This window comes from Mytilus trossulus, chromosome 1, assembly GCF_036588685.1.
Source record: "Mytilus trossulus isolate FHL-02 chromosome 1, PNRI_Mtr1.1.1.hap1, whole genome shotgun sequence".
Taxonomy (NCBI): domain Eukaryota; kingdom Metazoa; phylum Mollusca; class Bivalvia; order Mytilida; family Mytilidae; genus Mytilus; species Mytilus trossulus.
In genome coordinates, this window is record NC_086373.1 from 904,441 (window position 1) to 918,966 (window position 14,526).

Sequence of the window (14,526 nt, forward strand, 5' to 3'; positions counted from 1 at the left end):
GTCAAGATAACAGGGTGAACACAATTGTCTCTTCATTCAAATTAAATTAATGTCATTCTGTAGTTATAAGAATACAACTTATCTCTTGTAACATGCATTGGCAGAGCTGAGGGGGGTGGGTGTTCCAGGGGTTGGAACCCCCCTTTTTTTTGGCCGATCAATGCATTTGAATGGGAGCATATAGTTGGACCCCCCCCTCCCCCCCTCCCCTTTATTCTTTTAGAATGGCTGGATCCGCCCCTAAAATGTCTACAGTGGGAAAAAAGTCTGGTCTTTAAAATAATATAAAATGGGCAATGTTTTCAACTTTTACTAGAAATTTAATAAGTTAGGAAAAACTATCAAGGATAGCAGACCTACAACTACTAAAGTGTATGTCAGCATGTGGCCTCATTAAAAACCTATAGACGACAATACTATGTGTACTATAATTGAATAAAACCTTTCATTCATCAGTTATAACAGTGAAATGGAATGCCTTATCCTAGAACGAAGGACAAGTCACAATTACATGTCTAAACTTATCAAATATTCATGTACACAGAAGGATGTAATGATTTTTGAACATAGGTATTTAAATAATCAATTTCACAATATGAAACTTGGCGTTTAAAATATTATAAATTAATAATAGAGACAAGGGGATCATTGAATGCAATAGTATGGATAGTACCTACCTTGAAAAAAAACTTAATCAAATACTCTCTGACTCTTCTACCAATAATCAGATAACTCACTGTAATGTTACTGTTACACACAACTCCCGTTATTCCCTTTATATATTTGTAAATAACAGTGTCAATACCGGCTTTCTTCACATATTTACATTAGCTTGTAGCAGCTGTACAGTGAACGAAAAATTTCTATTGTGAAAAAAATAAGTTATCATTAAGCAGGAACTATTTTTATACTACTTAATCTGCTGAACATTACTTTTGGAGAGAGAGTGCAGTTTGTGTGTTCAACTATCACTAGGGAATTAATCAATGTTTTCAGGAATATTAACAATATATTTATTTCAAAAGTGATATGAAATTTGGATTTAAATTCTTTTCCTAAGTGATAATTGTGTTTGTGATTTAGCAGTTTTCTCAGTTTTTAACACAAAATAAGAGATTTATGTATCAAAGAGGAAGTTATCACTAAATGTTGTTTGGACTTGTTACAGTTATGTAAGGTAGGTACAGTAAGTTAGGGTTTTATCACAATTCAAGGTCAATACATAGCTATTTTAACAAAAGGGATTTTCCTTACTTACAAACATGCCTACCCCCTTAGGTTAACAATATTACTATCATATCTGCTTTCGTTTGATCCATTGTCATGACATTGTTCATATTGGTTCAATTTATAAGAAAATCTACAATATATGCAAAATTCATCAAATAGCATATTTGTGGACCATAGTACAAAGTATTATACCATTAAGTACAAGAGAATAATTTGTTTTCCAATTTATAATAAACATATGACCTATGCAAAAATTCACTTATCCAAAATTGCATTTGTCAGAAAAAAACTGTAAATCAAAAGAATATTGGAAAAATGAGAATTTATCCCCTGATCTTTGTGACCTTATTCTTATTGATCGACTGATGTTTGTTTTTCAAAACTTTTTCAAATTTGAATGTGTAATCAATATATTCCTTACATAACAACTACTTGTGCCTTCGATTACCCTTATAATTAGCTACTAGAGTGTATTGTATCTAAAAATACAGGTACATACATGCAGGTTGAAGAGGAGAAAGGGTCTGGAATCTTTTCTCTTTAAAAGGTGTAAAAATAGTAAGCAACCTGAACATGCTTGTACAAAATTTAGGATATACTTTACAATGATATATCACATTAAGCTCCATATCCACTAGGGGGCTACAAATTAACAGAAAGTCCAAAGACCCTATGTAAAGTCAAAAGTAGATCTACTTAGGACAAACATGATACCTGATCTTAATCAAACTTATGCAAAATAAAATACACAAATTCACCACAATGAAAAACAAAGCAATATCTTCCTGTTTTAATAAAATAATATGCAAGGAGTTTATTTTTGTTTTAGTTTTATTTGGTCCGGTAAAAATTGAATGAGTAACTTACCATGATTGTATATATATATATATATACATATTGAATAAAAAATAAAAATTGATCATTTATATCTTATATGACATTGTCGTGTGCCATGCATTTATTAACCAATGTTTAACTTTTAACAGAGCATTTGCTCTATACATTAATACATTCAGTTGAATAAGACAAAACATGGTTCTCACTAATTAAAGGACTCTGAGGACTTAGGCAGGGGTATTCCTCATTTTACACTCATCACTGATCGATGAACTGACATTAAAATAAAATAAGGGAATAACTTTTTGCAATGCTACTGTAGGGTATACAATTTTTTTTTTTTTATCAATTTGCCGTCTAGATAAACATTGTCAAAACAATTTCCCTTTTTGTAAATTTAATTTGAAAGGAATATAGGAATTGGGAACAAAACACACTGTAAGTCATGAAATTGATCTCTGTTTGAATACCTCTAACAGTATAACATGAGACCAACCTTTAGCTGTGTATCTACAATATGATGATTTACAATGATTCTGGAAAATGGATTTATTACAATGAATTTTTGCAAGGGTTGTAAATATATGGTCAGCAGAAATAAGTTATGTTAACTAGAACCACTTATTATACAACTAGACACTAATAAATCTTTACAGGGATCAAACCTTTAGTGATTATAGAGGCCATGTTTCTTACTAGTTGACATCATCTGATGTACCACAATTTATCAAGGGGATTTTAACTGTATCGTTTCCAGACTTTGATAGCAACTGGCACTTTTACAGTCTTCTTCATGATATTTGAATAGATTTTTTATAATTATATCTATATGATCTATAACAATTTATAGTTATATGAAGCAATGCTTGATGGGTTGTGGACACAAAAGCCAAGTATGGCTCAAAGTCTGAAATAAGTTACAAATGGACAATAGCTCACAGGTCATTTTGAGTGTCGAGAATATTGATTAAAACATGATAAAATTTGATTCTATCCTAGAATACAACTAAAGATTTGTACTCTATAAGTGGAAAAAAGAAGCAGGCAATGCAAATTTAATCGACCTATAATAAAAAGCCATCACTCTCAGGCAGGGGTATATTCATACACAATCTCATCTCTGGCAGGGGGTATATTCATACACAATCTCATCTCTGGCAGGGGGTATATTCATACACAATCTCATCTCTGGCAGGGGGTATATTCATACACAATCTCATCTCTGGCAGGGGGTATATTCATACACAATCTCATCTCTGGCAGGGGGTATATTCATACACAATCTCATCTCTGGCAGGGGGTATATTCATACACAATGACAACTCTGACAGGGGGTTAATTCATACACAATCTCATCTCTGGCAGGGGGTATATTCATACACAATCTCATCTCTGGCAGGGGGTATATTCATACACTAAAAGATGAAGGCTGAAATATAACGTGGTGAACGTTGATAATTTTTCAGATTTTTTTTCTTCCTCATCAGTTACCTCGTAATCATAAATTGATACCATTATCAATTAACTAATAAATACCCCATCATTATCAATTACGTGCAATAATGCCAATATATATAGTAAAGCATTCTGTAAAATACAGTGAAAACAATTTTAGTTAAAAATACTGCCTTTAAAGATTTGAAGAAAAAGAACAAATTGTATCTATTTTTTTAAGCTTGAAAATGTGTTCTGTAATCACAAGGCATCTTCTTACCTATCTACCTACACATGTACCAAGTCTTATCAAACCAACATTGAGCAATTTTCAAATCTTACAAAATCAATTTGGCACCAGATGATGTTTAGAAAGGAACACAATGACTAAGTAGAATCAACACAAACTAAACATTCAACTGAATTTGTTGCCATAGCATTTTATAATAATTTGATATCATTTGATTTTTTTCTATATATATGATTTATTTCAATGAGATAATCACCATATTTTATATATGTATGCTTGGTATACATGTGTTTTACATATCACCAACAGGAATACATCAAAATACACATTTCAAATTACTATCAAACTATCTAATCAGAAGAAAATTCAGATAATAATTCATATTTTCTTCTGCAAAGTAGAATTTTAACTTTTCCCCTGCCATTCTTAACGAATTAAACAAGTTTAATTTCCATAGATTCCCAAACTTTTTCAACAAGTATTTTAAAGGAAAATTACTAAAATTTTGGCACAGATCTAATGAAATGAAAGTTCTGTGGCAACTTTAAGCATTCATAGTTTATAGGTAAAAGTAAAACAATAATTAACTGTGTAAGAATCTGTAGGAAACACACAAAACTGTGTTACTGACTATTTTAAAGAGTGGCCCCTCAGAGCTTGGTGATGTGAAATAAATTCTGGGGAATATGTCACTTCTATATTTTATTCCAGTCTGATTTATAAGCTCAATTAAACATTATTCCATGAAATCTATTTCCCATTTAACCTTCTTTTTCATCTAAAATTTATGATCTTATAAGTGCTTTCACAATCTCCATCCCAAATCAATAGCTTAGTAAACCCCTGGTGCCAAAAAAGAACGTTTCTAACACTCAAAAGACATATATACTACCATTGAGAGTCATACAAATAACAACTGATGCTTCAAGTGCCCCCTATGGGGTGCCATATCATCGATTAATGGGTTCATACACAAGAAAAAAGCTGTATTATAAAATACATAAAATGATAAATAGGTTTTATCTCATAAAATATAGTTTATGTTAACATTAAACATAAGATTTGCATAATTTTCAGAGGAATATACAACAGTAATAAAATTCTAGGTAGGAATTCATATTGACTGTTATCTTATTAATTAATGAGAAAAATAGCTATAAAGTTGCCAAGATTATGAATAATATTGTCATCTTTAATTATTGTAAATTCATCCTTTGAAACTGTCTGTTCTATACACAAGTTTGAATGCCTTTTCTCTTAGACTTTGTCATGATCAGAAAGTTCATACAAGTGCCAATCTCTCACTCTAGAGCTTTGTCAGAAGGCACATACAAGTTCCAATCTCTCACTTTAGAGCTTTGTCAGCAAGCACATACAAGTTCCAATCTCTCACTCCAGAGCTTTGTTAGCAGGCACAAACAAGTTCCAATCTCTCACTCTAGAGCTTTGTCAGCAAGCACATACTAGTTCCAATCTCTCACATTAGAGATTTGTCAGAAGGCACATACCAGTTCCAATCCCTCACTCTAGAGCTTTGTCAGCAAGCACATACAAGTTCCAATCTCTCACTCTAGAGCTTTGTCAGCAAGCACCTACAAGTTCCAATCTCTCACTTTAGAGCTTTGTCAGCAGGCACATACAAGTTCCAATCTCTCACTCTAGAGCTTTGTCAGCAAGCACATACCAGTTCCAATCTCTCACTCTAGAGCTTTGTCAGCAAGCACATACAAGTTCCAATCTCTCACTCTGGAGCTTTGTCAGCAGGCACATACAAGTTCCAATCTCTCACTCTAGAGCTTTGTCAGCAAGCACATACACGTTCCAATCTCTCACTCTAGAGCTTTGTCAGCAGGCACATACTAGTTCCAATCTCTCACTTTAGAGCTTTGTCAGCAGGCACATACAAGTTCCAATCTCTCACTCTAGAGCTTTGTCAGCAAGCACATACCAGTTCCAATCTCTCACTCTAGAGCTTTGTCAGCAAGTACATACTAGTTCCAATCTCTCACTCTAGAGCTTTGTCAGCAAGCACATACAAGTTCCAATCTCTCACTCTGGAGCTTTGTCAGCAGGCACATACAAGTTCCAATCTCTCACTCTAGAGCTTTGTCAGCAAGCACATACTAGTTCCAATCTCTCACTTTAGAGATTTGTCAGCAAGCACATACAAGTTCCAATCTCTCAGTCTAGAGCTTTGTCAGCAAGCACATACAAGTTCCAATCTCTCACTCCAGAGCTTTGTCAGCAAGCACATACAAGTTCCAATCTCTCACTCTAGAGCTTTGTCAGCAAGCACATACAAGTTCCAATCTCTCACTCTAGAGCTTTGTCAGCAAGCACATACAAGTTCCAATCTCTCACTCTAGAGCTTTGTCAGCAAGCACATACTAGTTCCAATCTCTCACTTTAGAGCTTTGTCAGCAAGCACATACAAGTTCCAATCTCTCACTTTAGAGCTTTGTCAGCAAGCACATACAAGTTCCAATCTCTCACTCTAGAGCTTTGTCAGTAAGCACATACAAGTTCCAATCTCTCACTCCAGAGCTTTGTCAGCAAGCACATACTAGTTCCAATCTCTCACTTTAGAGCTTTGTCAGCAGGCACATACAAGTTCCAATCTCTCAATGTAGAGCTTTGTCAGCAAGCACATACTAGTTCCAATCTCTCACTTTAGAGCTTTGTCAGCAAGTACATACAAGTTCCAATCTCTCATTCTAGAGATTTGTCAGCAAGCACATACAAGTTCCAATCTCTCACTTTAGAGCTTTGTCAGCAAGCACATACAAGTTCCAATCTCTCACTCTAGAGCTTTGTCAGCAAGCACATACTAGTTCCAATCTCTCACTTTAGAGCTTTGTCAGCAAGCACATACAAGTTCCAATCTCTCACTTTAGAGCTTTGTCAGCAGGCACATACAAGTTCCAATCTCTCACTTTAGAGCTTTGTCTAAGGCACATACAAGTTCCAATCTCTCACTCTAGAGCTTTGTCAGCAGGCACATACCAGTTCCAATCTCTCACTTTAGATCTTTGTCAGCAGGCACATACCAGTTCCAACCTCTCACTCTAGAGCTTTGTCAGAAGGCACATACCAGTTCCAATCTCTCACTCTAGAGCTTTGTCAGAAGGCACATACCAGTTCCAATCTCTCACTCTAGAGCTTTGTCAGAAGGCACATACACTCTAGAGCTTTGTCAGCAAGCACATACACTCTAGAGCTTTGTCAGAAGGCACATACAAGTTCCAATCTCTCACTCTAGAGCTTTCAGTCAGCAGGCACATACCAGTTCCAATCTCTCACTTTAGAGCTTTCAGTCAGCAGGCACATACAAGTTCCAATCTCTCACTTTAGAGCTTTGTCAGCAAGCACATACAAGTTCCAATCTCTCACTCTAGAGCTTTGTCAGCAAGCACATACAAGTTACAATCTCTCACTCTAGAGCTTTCAGTCAGAAGGCACATACTAGTTCCAATCTCTCACTCTAGAGCTTTCAGTCAGAAGGCACATACAAGTTCCAATCTCTCACTCTAGAGCTTTGTTGGCAGGCACATACAAGTCCCAATCTCTCACTCTAGAGCTTTGTCAGCAGGCACATACAAGTTCCAATCTCTCACTCTAGAGCTTTGTCAGCAGGCACATACCAGTTCCAATCTCTCACTCTAGAGCTTTCAGTCAGCAGGCACATACAAGTTCCAATCGCTCACTCTAGAGCTTTGTCAGCAAGCACATACAAGTTCCAATCTTTCACTCTAGAGCTTTCAGTCAGCAGGCACATACACTCTAGAGCTTTGTCAGCAAGCACATACAAGTTCCAATCTCTCACTTTAGAGCTTTGTCAGAAGGCACATACTAGTTCCAATCTCTCAGTTTAGAGCTTTGTCAGAAGGCACATACCAGTTCCAATTATCTCACTCTAGAGCTTTGTCAGCAAGCACATACCAGTTCCAATCTCTCACTCTAGAGCTTTGTCAGCAAGCACATACAAGTTCCAATCTCTCACTCTAGAGCTTTGTCAGCAAGCACATACAAGTTCCAATCTCTCACTCTGGAGCTTTGTCATGATAAGGAAGCTCATGTGGCTGGGGAGTTGGGGAGTTAATAGTACCATGATTAATATGAAATCAGTCAGTAAATTTTTTGGTAAAAATTGGAATAATTTTTAAAATTTGGTTAATATATCCAAATAATTAGCCGTAATGTAAAGTGTTTGTCTTTCTACATTGCCTGAAAAGTACTTGTGAAATAATTATGTATTTTTAGTTAAATGTCAATCATATTAGTACCCCAAAAGAATTATATGACATGTAGCTTAATAAAATTATTATTATTGATTTTCATCATATTTTTCAATTCAAATGACCAAAAATCCTTGTTGGCAGATGGTTATTTGATCACCTGCTTTCTACCGCTACATCTTACAGTAAGACAATTATTTACTTGATATCAGATTTTTCGTAACATATGTTTTTAAAATTTATTTAGCATTACATTCTAACTATCAAAAAGAAAATATTTAACCAAATTCTGAATGTTTTTTGACAAATTACTATATTAACACAGTATCACACCTGTCCCTTCCTAACATTAAAAGAGAAATAAAGATGTTCTGACGTAAAGAACACAAGCATTGGCACTATAGATGGCAGTAACAATGTACTTTAACCACAATTACTCATTCAATACAAGGAACAGTATCAATATAGACACTTATTAAAAGGTCACAACTAAAAATAAGCAACAAATCTTTTAATTTATAATCTTAACATATTTGTTTGTTGAATCTTGACGGCAGAGAAAATAAACAATTGTAAACAGTTGTGGCACATAAAACTTACTACAGTAATAAATTACTTTTCTGATGGAGAAATAATCAAATTTGAAACAATTAAGTTTATCTAATTGTTGATTTGGCAAGTCTTTATGATTGCTCCAATACCAGAGATTAAATCACTTCCCTTCAGCTTGGGGAGATATTGGATTTCTTTAAACTGGAGTTCAAGATAAGAACCATTTCTTTGGAACTTTTAGGAAGGTTTCCTCAAGTTATTCTAAAGTCTAAAAAAAAGATGATGTGGTATGATTGCCAATGAGACAACTATCCACATATATTTTAACAGTGGTGTTCCATTAAAGATGAAATGTACTTAAGACCATCTTTATCTAACTTTTTGTCAATGGTATTCTATAGTTGTTTTTTTTTACCTTTTCCTAACATGGGAGTGATAGGACCAGTTATTGACCCAAAATTGTACATTGGCCTTTAAGCGAAACACTGATTTGAGAAACAATGAAGCAGTCAGAACTCTTATAATCATTATAGTTTTTTTTATGAATTTAGGAGTTTTTTTTCCTATTTCAAGCATGAACTGCAGTAGTAGTATTCCAATATGACTTAATATAGTCCAAATAATGTGGATTAAAACTGTTGCCTTCAACAATGAGCAAACACCTAACTGAATGGTAAGCTAAGTGTATAAAATCCTAAAAGACAAAATATTGAACAAATCAAATAAAAAATAACCATATAAACAAGAAGACATTTACTCCAATGTAAAAAATATATCCCTGATAAACCACAACATTTGGTTGACAAATCAATATATTACAATTGTCATCATCCTAACACCATCATAAACTGGAGAAGAAAACACGGAGTTTGGCTCTATGGTGGTTATTTTAATGAAATTGTCTCTTCATCATAAATTTATGTCTATATTGCATAAAACAGACATTAAAGGTACCAGAAAGTAATTTTCAATGACACACGCCTGACACTACAGACAAGTAATGGACAATGAATATCTCTTGATAGCATACAGATTATTACACTGCCCTCCAAAACATTTCCGTATCAAAGACAGTGTAACATTAGTTTTTTAATTGTACAGGAAAACACAAAAAGATTGTAAGATATTCTCAAATGTTCCTCACTTACAAGAAGTCTAATACTCTTATGATTGTGTGAAATAAGAAGCGAATCCAAGCTAAAATATTTTTTGGCATCATTTGGAAAATCTTCTATTTAAATCATTTACTGAAAATTCATCATAAATATATAATACATACAAAATTTGGTATAATTTTTTCAAAATACATTTTTTTTATTTAATGATTTTCAATTTCTTTCTATAAAGGAGGAAACAAAAATCTACCGACTAACAGCTTCTACTAACAAGATTAATATATGACTAAATATTTTCCAAAATAAGTTAGATATTTTGAATAGAAAAAAAAATGCTTGCAGAGTTGAAATATCAATAACAAAAAGTTTGTAAGATGTTAAAGGTGTGAGGCTTAAATTAGCAAAGGAGAAAACCTGCTACTCCATTCTGGACATCAAATCTAGCATCAACTTTAAGACAATTGTAATTATAAGGTCTATTACAAGCAATAACTGAAATGGACCTCTTTCTGTGTGTTTCCTTCCCTTTGAAGAAGATATATATCTCCCCTCAGCTGTTGCTTGTTTCCTCCCCTCATTGAGCAATAGGTAGACAATGTATCTACATGTTTTCCATCTGTCTGAGGGCAAACTCATTTACCTTGAAGAACATTGTGTAGAAACCTACCAAGTTGTTAACTACAGGTATTTCCCCAGCTGTACATATCATATTTATAAACATTGCTGAATGGTATATACATATTATACACAGAATATGATTTCAAAATTCTTCAATTAACTTCTGAAGGTACTACATTATCAGTCCATATGTTACCACACGTTCTTCATAGACCAATCCTCAGCGGGGTATTCAACTCATTGATAAGTGCAAATGATTATAGAAAAAATGTGTCTCCTGAAAAAAGCTATCGGCAATCATAATGCAACAGCATATTGTATCTGCAGGCAAAAAAAGCCAGGCATATAGAAAATAGAATTATATCAAAAGTTTAACAAAAACATAACAAACATGCAAGTATGAGACATGGAATCCCAATCTAAAATCATTATTACCAAAAATTGATAAAAATATAAAAAATCAAATTGACAAATCAAAATCAAGAATTGCATCAGCCATGTCTGTTTGTTTTAATCTGAGTGAAATAAGTTTGTATTTATAATATTCTTGACATTATTCTGCCAAGTAATTACTTAAACTTATAAAAGTGAAAATAAAGAAGAGAACTAGACAATGTGCATGGAAAAACATATAACACTAAGATATATGGACCTATGCATTAACTTTGGTTAACCAAAATCAATCAAGCATGTCATGGAAGTAAAATGTTTCAGATGGTTATTCAATCAAAAGAAGATCTACCTGGTACAAGCCTGGTCATTTATCTATACAACTAAATACAATAATAGCTGGAGAACTGATAGGGAAGAAATGCTATGCCATATTGGCCAATATAAGTGGCAAAGCCATACACAAATGAGAATTTTAAAGGCACACTAGCTGTCAAATTCATGGTCACTGATTTGACTCAAATTCTCATATTTGATTTATAACAATGTTAAACATTTATCCTAACTACCAAAAGTCCAAAAGAAACAGTTTACAGAGCATGGGGTAGAGAATATGTAGGTTAATTTCATGTGAATTTTAGTCCAGACACCATCTAATTTACTATCGAATTGACCTTAGATGACCATATAAGCGATGTAAACATATATAAAGATATGAATAGATTAAATCAAAACGTGCAATTGGATTTTAATAGGTCTGTTTGATTTTATTTTATAGATTAAACATATATGTTTCTCATTGTTTTTTACCATATAAGAATGATTTTATATGGATTGAATAAGTAATCAAATGGTTTACCTTAGTTTCACTTTCATTGTTGACATTCTTTTTCTTTAAAAATAACCAGTACAGGTACAATGCATGCGTTGTCAATCTCTAGCTAGGGGTTAAACTGAAGTTCACATGAATATGGATATAATGAGGTAGACTGATTCACTTGCAAATGAATTAGAAAATATCAATGTTTCTTTGCTTAATTTGACAAAATTAAACTATTTTGGCTGATAAAAGTGAATTATTATTTCCCTTTTTCAGTTTCATTATTGATTTAACAAAAACAATCTTACTATAGATTTTTTATTTATCTCGTAGCTAGTTCCCCTTTAAGGTTCTACATAATGAACAGTACCATATATTTCAGTCATATGGAGATTTTTTTTTCATCCTTTTCTCTATTCTTCAAGTCTCCCCTTATTCTAACCTGTAATTCTGTTCACAAGTATGGTAAAAAAAAAAATGTGTGTGTTTGGGAGGGGAGGGATATGATACAACATATAATCAGATTTTATAAGAAGATGTATTAAGATAGAGTCATTATTATTACAGTTCCTAATCTTCTTCTTCTCTGGATCTTTACCCCTTTATAGGGTAACCATACTTTCATATGTAAAACAGTTATCACATGTGGAATATTTGGGTGTATATATAATTTTATGATCTTTTCAATCATTAAACCATCATGTATTTCTTCATTCTTGTGTCTATGTAGATATAATATTTATTTATTTTAAGTTCACTCATTAAACCATCAATTTATTTCTTCATTCTTGTGTCTATCACCATGGGTCTCTCCATACTTAATCAAATCCTCTATACTACTGATAGATACTTAATCTATTGGCACAGAATAGTATACAGTAATGTAAAAACTCAAATCAAATCTGTCAAAGTTGTTTCTTTTTTCTCTTTTATAACAATAAGTTAAATATACCACAACTGAGTGGTTTATAAAGCTTTAAGTACAGGAAAGTCAAAGTTATAGTTTTCTTGTTTTTTAATACAGAATTAACTTTTAAGGAAAAAGCACATGTATTTTAATTGAATTGGTGGTCTTAATTAGGCTAAGTAACATTACACTCTCTCTGACATCAACAACTGGTGTATGACTTGTACATATAATCAGGTTTATAGACATGATTATATAAATAAGTCACACATTATGGCTTTTACTTACTTTTGGGAAAAATAGTGAACATTGATAATATAGCAATGACTAGATTATCTGACAAATACTATAAAAGCAAAATAAAATACTGTTCCTCTACATTAAAATTTTGTTGGATCCGACTTTGAAAAACATCAAGTCAGTACCAAAAATTTAAATTAAATATAATATAACTCTTTTCAGATCCTAGAATTTTAATAATATTTCTTGATTGTACAAACTTTTTTTATTAGTTCCTTATTTTTGCCACATGAAGTAAGAATGTAAATTTCCCTGCCTCTGTTCCGCCATTGACATCTGTTTCCTTTATCATAAATTATTCTATTGTAAGATTCTCAAGTTATAGTAATTGAAAATGGATTATAGAAGGAGCAATCTTTATATAGACTCTTGATAGGAAAACCTTATTCAGTTTATCAACTTTTTCTAGACAGCTTATGGCCTTTAAAAAATCATCAAAAAATAATAAAATGAGAAGAGAACATTCTGACACAGTAAAAACTGTATGTTAATCTCACTTGGGGCAAGATTTATACAGTCAATTGATTCAGAAATCAATATCCCTGTAATTTCATTGAGAAAATATGTTCCTGGATTAAGTGGAAAGCCCCAGTTCTAATCTAGAACAAAACACATGTTACCTTCTCTGAGGTAATGTAGTGTAAATTTATTAAGATAACATAAGATGTATGATCATGGCTCTGCCAAAGGTTTACTCAAAAGATGGCTATAGATTATAATCCTGAAAGTCATACCGATAAGAATATAAGTACATAATTTGTATATTTATGATTAAATTTCTTGTATTACTTCTAATAAATTGTTTTACTGAACAAACCTGCCTGCCATAAATCTTATAAATAGAAGATACTGAGAGTCTTATTTCCAATTGGACCGAGACAACAACAAAGGAACAAAATAAACAGAATAATAGGACTCAATTTTTTAAATCAAAAAGTAGATTTCAGATTTTAAAGAAATGATTTAAAATTCAATATTCTATTTTGTAGACACTATGTCCTCCTTAAATTCTCTAAGGAGAAATGGTATTGTACAATGATTGATTTATCAAAAATATAACATCATCTAAGAATTGCTCCATTTAAACAGCAATGAAACATTACAAAGACAGATATCAGATTAACTACAAGTGAATCTTTTCTGTTTTCAGAACTAAATCTATTTGTAAATATATCTTTTTTTTCAAAATTTCAGGATTTTCCTTAACCCTGCAAAAAATACCCCTTTCAAAATTCCTATTTCACAATTTCTAATATTTGTATTTCATAAAAAAACAAGCTCATATTTATTATACATGTAACACTCAGAAACGTGTCCTTCCCCCCAAACGTGACTGATTCCCCCAAACGTGTCCACATTGACGTCACTAAACTGCAAAACATGTCTAGTTAAAAATAACGCCAAAGTGTGTGATTTGTATAAACGCCCAAACGTGTCCATTTCTCAACAAACCCCCAAACGTGTCCAATCCCAAAAACGTGGCCATATCAAGCGTTATTTGGTTATTGCTATTCAATTAACGTATACTTATTTAACCATTTCATTAAAAACATAGATAAGGTACTTTTTGAAACCGGCCGAAAAAAGCGGGTAAAAGTGGGGGCATCCTTTCAACTCTGTCGTATGTAAAGTGTAAGCAAACATGTTTAATAACGTTAAACTGTACAGATAACGGATGAAAGTGTCCCTTTCTCTGCACATTAAAATGTGTATGTTCTCTCTAAATATTGTGAAACATCGGCAACTGGACGATCAACAGTCTAAAATAAATGTATCAGTACAAATGTAAAAACATAAAAACGAAGATGTGGTATGATTGCCAATGAGACAACTATCCA

At 32.8% G+C, this 14,526-nt stretch overlaps 2 protein-coding genes across 2 annotated transcripts in view; one reads left to right on the forward strand and one right to left on the reverse strand.

The window, feature by feature from the left end:
- LOC134712050 (mRNA-decapping enzyme 1B-like) overlaps nt 1–14,526 on the reverse strand; it is a 66,346-nt gene that overhangs the window by 35,609 nt on the left and 16,211 nt on the right. The gene's annotated exons all lie outside the window — the stretch shown is intronic.
- Nucleotides 739–14,526, forward strand: part of LOC134711978 (muscle calcium channel subunit alpha-1-like) — a 140,248-nt gene continuing 126,460 nt past the window's right edge. Inside the window, exon 1 of the mRNA XM_063573157.1 lies at nt 739–1,177. The gene's annotated coding sequence lies outside the window, so the exon portion shown is untranslated. The remainder of the gene's footprint in view (nt 1,178–14,526) is intronic.